The sequence below is a fragment of the Periplaneta americana genome, chromosome 14, assembly GCF_040183065.1.
Source record: "Periplaneta americana isolate PAMFEO1 chromosome 14, P.americana_PAMFEO1_priV1, whole genome shotgun sequence".
Taxonomy (NCBI): Eukaryota; Metazoa; Arthropoda; class Insecta; order Blattodea; family Blattidae; genus Periplaneta; species Periplaneta americana.
In genome coordinates this window covers 144,292,364-144,300,841 of record NC_091130.1, presented here as the reverse complement: position 1 = coordinate 144,300,841, position 8,478 = coordinate 144,292,364, and positions in this window count along the sequence as shown.

Below are 8,478 nucleotides of genomic sequence, written 5' to 3'. Positions count from 1 at the left end.
AGTTTTCAGTAACTCTACATATACTATAGCCGTTACTCTGTAAATTATAGATATTAAGAACTAATTTAAGATATTCTCTACGCCTACATATATAACCCCAAAAGGGTTCACTTTCATATCATCGATATATCAATAGCATTAATGTATATCATTAGTGACAAATACATCATGGCATAAACTGTGATAATATTCAAATTTTAATGTAATAATGTCATCAAAACTTCTTAAGTTTTGTAGTTTCTAAAATCCAATGCACAACTGCATTCAGAAAATTACGCACCAGAGAATCAGACCTGTAAATTATTTTTAGTAAGTCTTGAGATGTTCTAGAAAAATTACACAAATGAAGATCGACATAGCTATTGGAATTATGGTGTCAGAGAATCTGAGCTCTAAATATGTCAGCAATCCTGCAGATCATGGCCTTCGTGTAATATTGTTTATTGCAGTGTGTGTGTGTGTTTTGTTTTATTCTGAAAACCCATTATTTCCCAAAACTGACGACAGATGGGTTTTGGAAAATTATATAGGAAAATTGACATTTCACTGAAAACTACTATTTTTCTCAAAAACTTTGGGTTCCAAGCTTCAAAATGATGACTCATTTATTAAAATCCGTTCAGCCGTTTTCAAGTTATTTTCATTACCAGTTCAAATTATATATATATATATATATATATATATATATATATATATATATATATATATATATATATATATACATATATACAGGGTGTTTCAAAAATACGGGGCATAATTTCAGGTATGTATTTCCCACATGTAGACAATCAAAATAGTTCATTGCAACATGTGTCCGGAAATGCTTCATTTCCGAGTTATGGCCTTCAAAACACTGAAATTCACCGGAACGTTTTTCTTTCCGCAGGTCGTTGTCATTACAGAAGATGTTCAAAATGTCCACCTCCTGCTTGAATACAGACCTCACATCGATGTCTCATTGACCTGCGAACACGATCCCAAACTCCAGGAGTATTGCGTATGTCTTCAGAACATGCCAAAATTCGATTCCGAAGGGATTCCAAATCAGGCACCGCAGACGAATAAACCAATGATTTTAAATGGCCCCACAAGTAGAAATCTAGAGGGTTCAGATCAGGTGAGCGTTGACGCCAAGCAATGGGGCCACCTCTACCTATCCATCGATCAGGAAACCTTCGATCCAAGTACCGATGAGCCGTACGACTGAAGTGTGCAGGAGCGCCATCATGCAAGAAGTGAATGTGTTGACGTTTGATCAGTGGAGTGTCTTCTAAAACGTGAGGTATGATGTTTTCCAGGAAGTTTGTGTACGCCTGCCCCGTAAGTCTGTTTACAAGTACATGGGGTCCAACTAATCGATCACCAATGATACCGGCCCACATGTTGAGGGAGAATCGCACCTAGTGATGAGATGGAACAGTTGCACGTGGGTTTTCATACGCCCATACATGCTGATTGTGTAAATTTGTTATGCCATCTCGTGTGAACTGTGCTTCATCTGTAAATAATACTACGGCAGGAAAGTTCGGATTTACACCACACTGCTGCAAGAACCACTGACAGAGCCTGACTCGTGCAGGATAATCTGCTGGTGACAGGATCTGTACACGTTGCAAATGATAAGGATACAATTGATACTCTTTGAACAGTCTCCAGACAGTCGTATGAGGAACATTGACTTGCAACGCTACCCTTCGTGTGCTGATAGGAGTCATGTTCACAGCCTCCAGAATTTCCTCCTGTACTTCTGGAGTTGTAGATCTTGGTCGTTCCCTTCCCAAACCAGGAGAGTTAAATTTTCCATACTCGCACTGACGGTAATGGAGACGTACAAATGTCTTCCGATCTGGACATTGTCGCTGTGGGTACCTCTCCTGGTACAAACGACGAGCCAGCGCAGCATTGCCGTCCGCCTTACCGTACATGAAGTGTATCTCTGCCAGCTCTTGATTTGAATACATGTCGCACAGTCTAACGCCTACACAACACTGAATGTAACCTTCGCCTCGGAATGAACTGTCAGAGTGCCCTCTTAATGTCTCCTTTGACGGCAACGACCTGCGGAAAGAAAAACGTTCCGGTGAATTTCAATGTTGTGAAGGCCATAACTCGGAAATAAAGCATTTCCGGACACATGTTGTAATGAACTATTTTGATTGTCTACATGTGGGAAATACATACCTGAAATTATGCCCCGTATTTTTTAAACATCCTGTATATATATATATATATATATATATATATATATATATATATATATATATATATATATATATATATATATTGTGAAAAATATATGTTTTCCTAGTTTTGGTATTTTACTCATACTTTCTCCGATTAAATATAATGTTGTAATGAAGTCTGTCTTTAAATGTCATCATATGTGTTAATACATATTTTAAAAGAGAAATCACTTCCTTGCTCAACCGAAATTTAACAAGAGATGAATGTGGTAAACGCTGGACTAGCAAGGAAAACGTCTTTATACAGATGTCAAATTTAAAGCTTTATTTTAAATTGGACTGAATGATTCTCAAAACATTGTTATTTTCTCATTTAACCACTGAAACATACCTCAAAGACCAGCAGTACTAAAGATGCATAAACAGTAGTCTAATCTCTCGTTTTAGGTGGAAACACAGATATTGATACAGTAGAATTGGTAATGTTCACCCGCGGAGTTACGTAGGATCTCTCTGTGTAAGAATATTTGCTCGATATCATTCGAAGGAAATACAACAGGAGAGGAGTTATTCCAAGCATGAGGAAAATATGTAGAAGAAATGAATTTGAACATAAAGCAACTTGTACAGGGACATAATTTTATTTTTACTTCAATTTTTATTGTACCTAATTTTTTTAATGTACTTCACTCCCACCCCTTCTACTAGTGAAGTTTAACCGTCCTCCACACAGATCCAAGACCGCTTATACAGTCATAGTAGTCTTACGGTCATAGTAAACAGTACGTTCCAAAAATATGTTCGCGTTTTCCAGTGACGAAAGAGCTTTCAATATTGAATCACTTTCGCACAGGTACTGTCGTCCATTTGCCTACGTCGTATCCCGGTTTCCCCCAACAGCTTTTATTCGCCAGCTAGTGGCTGGGCTGTCTTAGCTCTTTTCTGAGAAAATTAATTTCTGTTAGGAACTGGACGTCTACGTAATATTATACCCATACAACTGTTTAAAATAACTGAAATAAAAGGGCCTCGTTAAGTAATTAACTGCCAAGTGATTTCCGCCCTTTCAACGATCCTGCGACATAACCACTTGGACGGACAGTAGATAGCATGTCTGAGTAATTTTATCTTTTCGGGTCGGGCACAAGTGAAGATTGAATTTACAGTACGTAAGGCACTCTTTTATAGAGTAGGTACAGAATTATTTCAACATGAGTTACTAGTACGAAGAACGAAACTGGTAATTGGGATTAGATGCAATACTCTACTCTGCGTTAATATGCACATTAGAACTGAAGCCTCTATCGAAATGAACGGCCACCATTTTCAAAAATGTGTTTAAATATCCACTAGTGGCTTGTGCAGCAAATGCAGCAAACTAAGTTCATTAGACGTTCAAATAAACATTTTTCAGATTTATTTTCAATGAAGAATACCAGACATTCTGAAAGTTATTTGCTTCCATAATAATGAAAGATACTCTCTCTCTCGAGCCAATACTGAAGAGAACCACGCATATAAATATCTACACCACACCGCCATTAAATATATGAAAAAGACCCAAGCTTACTTGATTAATAACTATAAAAATATTTGATTTTTAATAATATTATTATCTTACGTAAGTTTTATAGCTTTCAGTAACATATACTATATAGCCACCACTCAGTAAAATATAGAAATCAAAATCTAATTTAAGTTATTCTCTACATCTACTTATATAACCCCTAAACGTTTCACTTTCATATCATCAATATAGCACTAATATGTATAATTAATGAAAAATAGTCACATCACGGCATTAACTACAATAATATTTCATTTCTAATAGTAATAATGTCATCAAACCACCTCAAGTTTTGTAGTTTTTAATATCCAATACACAGCTGTACCCAGAAAATTACATACCACAGAATCGAACCTGTAAATAATTTTTAGTAAGTTCAGTTTTTAATAACTAATTTAATTTTAGCTCTAAATATGTCAGCATTCTTGCAGATCATGGCCTTCGTGTAATATTGTTTACTATAGTGTGTGTTTTGTTTTATTCTGAAATGCAACACGACCGACTTGATGCTCGCTTCGCTTCTCCTGAATGCAATTAGCTAGTTCTCAAAACTGACGACAGATGGATTTTGGAAAATAGGAAAATTATATAGGAAAATTGACATGTCTCTGAAAACTACTACTTTACCGAAAAACTTTGGGTTCCAAGCTTCAAAATGAGGGGTCATTTAATAAAATCCGTTCAGCCGTTTTCCCGTAATTTCCATTACCAGTTCAAATTATATATATAGATATTATGATTATTTTTCAATTTAACTTCATTCTCTATATTGTACGCTAATGTGCTGTAGACAGTATAATATACACTGCATAATGAATACGTCCATGTGGACAGCTCAGTTCGTGAGTAAAAACACTCATTGTTAATACTGTACTGTATTTTGATTAAACAAAAACCTAATGAAAATTATCAAACTCAAAAGCGCAATATTTCATAGTTTATGTAAATGGATGAACTACTTTTCTTCCCTCCTATACCTAGTAAAGTAATTTGTTTGTATATTACGCCAGTATCATCGAACTCCGGTCTTGGAAGGGGGTAGCAAACGGCGTTGATCCAGAGGTATAGGCAAGTTAGTATTAAAAATGTTAGTAAAATAAAATGATGTCCCTGTATCTATAATAACATACGAGACTCGATATAGGACTTTTAAAAAGTCTACTAGGTGGATTAACGTGTTATTAAGGGGATTGGTACACCTTAAAGGAGTAAAACTTTGGAAATATTCAACATTTTTTTCCTCCATTACTGTATCTTGTACATTAATGAAAATTAGTAGGTATGTGTAAAACACTGTCCTTCTGCTATACGATAAAAATATCTTTACGGTTAAAAAAGATATTTATATTTTCTTTCAAAATTAAAAATTCACTGTGCAGTGATGAAGCGTTTCCCTCATAACTGAAAAAGTATCGAACATTCTGTGATGAAATTTTTTGTGTGTATTTATGCTTGTCATATCTACAATATGATACAAAATCACTTTTCTATCTTTGATAGATTGTCTGATAAAAAATGTGTAATCAATGTAACGTGATTAAAGTATGTAGTGCTATTTGAAAAATTGATGACGTCACGTGTATCTGTATGTTTTACTGGTTGAGTGGAAAAGAAATCCTTACGGCCTCAATTCTACCAGTTAAAATAAATCAGTTGCAATATTATTACCATTATTATTAACACTATCCTAAACTATTTATAGAGGTGAAGCTGGAAGTCATGGTGGAATGAAAGCAACAGGAGTACCCAGAGAAAACCTTCTGAAATATCTGCATTATTCATCACAAAACCCCTGATAACTGGGCCGGACATCGAACCCGTACCGCCTAGGTGGAAGAACAAGGCGGTAGCACTGAGCCACAGTCGCGGTTGTCCAGCTGGAAGCCATGACACTGTGGAGGTAGGATACTCGACGAGAATTTTATTCGAGCAACGCAAATAAAAATGTAAGTACTTTTGCACCGAGTTCTGCAGCTTAATGAAGCATGAAAAGCCTTGTGTTTAATTTTACGCTCCATGAGCATTTTGATAGACAGCACTTCTGTTTTCGTAAACATTCGTGATACACAATTTGTTCCGCACGAATGTATAGCGAATCATTAGATCTGTACCCTGTGCGGTACTGAGAAGGCTAAGGTCGCATGTGTGCAACAATAAAATTCCGCTAGCTTTGTTCCAAATGTGTGATGCCAAAACAGATTAGAACGAATGCAGTCCACACCTGTGGAGTAACGGTTAGCGCGTCTGGCCGCGAAACCAGGTGGCCTGGGTTTGAATCCCGATCGGGGCAAGTTACATGATTGAGGATTTTTCCAGGGTTTCCCCTCAACCCAATATGAGCAAATGCTGATTAACTATGTCTTCGACCCCGGACTCGATAGATAGGATAGATAGATAGATAGATAGATAGATAGATAGATAGATAGATAGATAGATAGATAGATAGATAGATAGATAGATAGATAGATAGATAGATAGATAGATAGATAGATAGATAGATAGATAGATAGATAGATAGATAGATAGATAGATAGATAGATAGATAGATAGATAGATAGATAGATAGATAGATAGATAGATAGATAGATAGATAGATAGATAGATAGATAGATAGATAGATAGATAGATAGATAGATAGATAGATAGATAGATAGATAGATAGATAGATAGATAGATAGATAGATAGATAGATAGATAGATAGATAGATAGATAGATAGATAGATAGATAGATAGATAGATAGATAGATAGATAGATAGATAGATAGATAGATAGATAGATAGATAGATAGATAGATAGATAGATAGATAGATAGATAGATAGATAGATAGATAGATAGATAGATAGATAGATAGATAGATAGATAGATAGATAGATAGATAGATAGATAGATAGATAGATAGATAGATAGATAGATAGATAGATAGATAGATAGATAGATAGATAGATAGATAGATAGATAGATAGATAGATAGATAGATAGATAGATAGATAGATAGATAGATAGATAGATAGATAGATAGATAGATAGATAGATAGATAGATAGATAGATAGATAGATAGATAGATAGATAGAGATAGATAGATAGATAGATAGATAGATAGATAGATAGATAGATAGATAGATAGATAGATAGATAGATAGATAGATAGATAGATAGATAGATAGATAGATAGATTCGTTCCATAATATTCTTACATTTGCTTTATAGCATGGAATAATGAACATGTCCAATTCTGTTTAAATATAAATGCAATACATATAAAATGCAAATATGAAATATGTACAGAATTAACACCTTAATAACAATAATATTTTATACATTGTAATATGTTTACCATTTAATAGTATTAAAATATTTACACAGTACTGTGAAATGTCAAGAATTCTTCTACAGAATAGAAAGTGTGAGATATTAAGTAAATTTTTAGTTTTACCTTAAATAATGCAGGGTTTTGGCTATGATTCTTAATGTCTTCAGGAAGACTACTGAACATTTTTATCGCCATGTAACGTACTCCCCTTTGATAGCTTGATAAATTATAAAAAAATTTCTTCCGATAATAAGACCAGCCTCAGGGGGTAATAGTCAGAGCTTCTGTCTACAATTCATGAGGTGCCGGTTTCGATTCCCGATTAGAACCAGGAATTTTTGCTTAAAGAGGAATGGTCCTGTGTTCCTCCATGGTCTGGAAATTAGGTTAGGCTTAAAACTTCTCCTGGAATTTCATAATCATCTTATACAAATAGGCCATTGCCAAGAGAGACCAGAAATGTCAAATAACAACCTGGTGGCACTGGTAAAAAAAAGACAACAATAAAAAGTCTACAAGATTAAGAACACAACTAAAAATAATTTTAATTGTCTCCATATGATAACAATTTTTTAAAGAAGTCAGTTGTTCGTTCATAAATTTGCTTCTTTTCCTTGAGTACTTCCAAATTTCGACGTGGAAAAGAAATGGTTAACAAATTTTTCCTGAAGCCTCCTATATATAATTTATTTCCAAGAAATAGTCTGCCCAGGCATCCTGGGTTGCCATAAACACAGAATACAGTCAAACCTCTCATTTACGGACATCGAATGGACGTAACAATCTGTCCGCATCTGGGAGGTGTCCTTTATTGGGAGGGAGGCTCCCCAATCTAACAGTAAATTTGTAATATGCATTTTGTATCCCTTCACGCTTTAAATGAAATGTATTACTGTAGTTTAATTCTAAATATAGTATACTACAGTAAATTCTTTGCAACTTTGAACTACAGTAGATAAGACCGAAAAAGGAAAATACAGTACTGTGCCATGCAATTTTATTCTAGGTTTACAGTTAAGCAGTACTATAATTTACAATTTTCAACTTAACCTTTACGTTCAGATGCCATGTCTCTCGAAACAGAACACCTGATTGAAGTAAAGAGAATAATCCTACTAACCCTATCATGTGTCGAATACAATTTGACGATAGCGGAAACGTTGGACCCATCAGACAGGTTAAATTTTATGACTTGTTTATCCACCCGCTTCCAGCTAAGAAGGGGTAGCCGGCTGGGATAGTGCTAGTCTACAACACCCTTAGGGTGCTATGCATAGACATTTCGATAGCCCGCGCTACGAGCGTGCTAAACTAGCCCCGGCTATCGACTGATTACTTGTACAGAATTCATATCATATCACATCGTTAACACTGGCTTATGAATACGAAAAACGTTAATTCGCTGATCATCCAC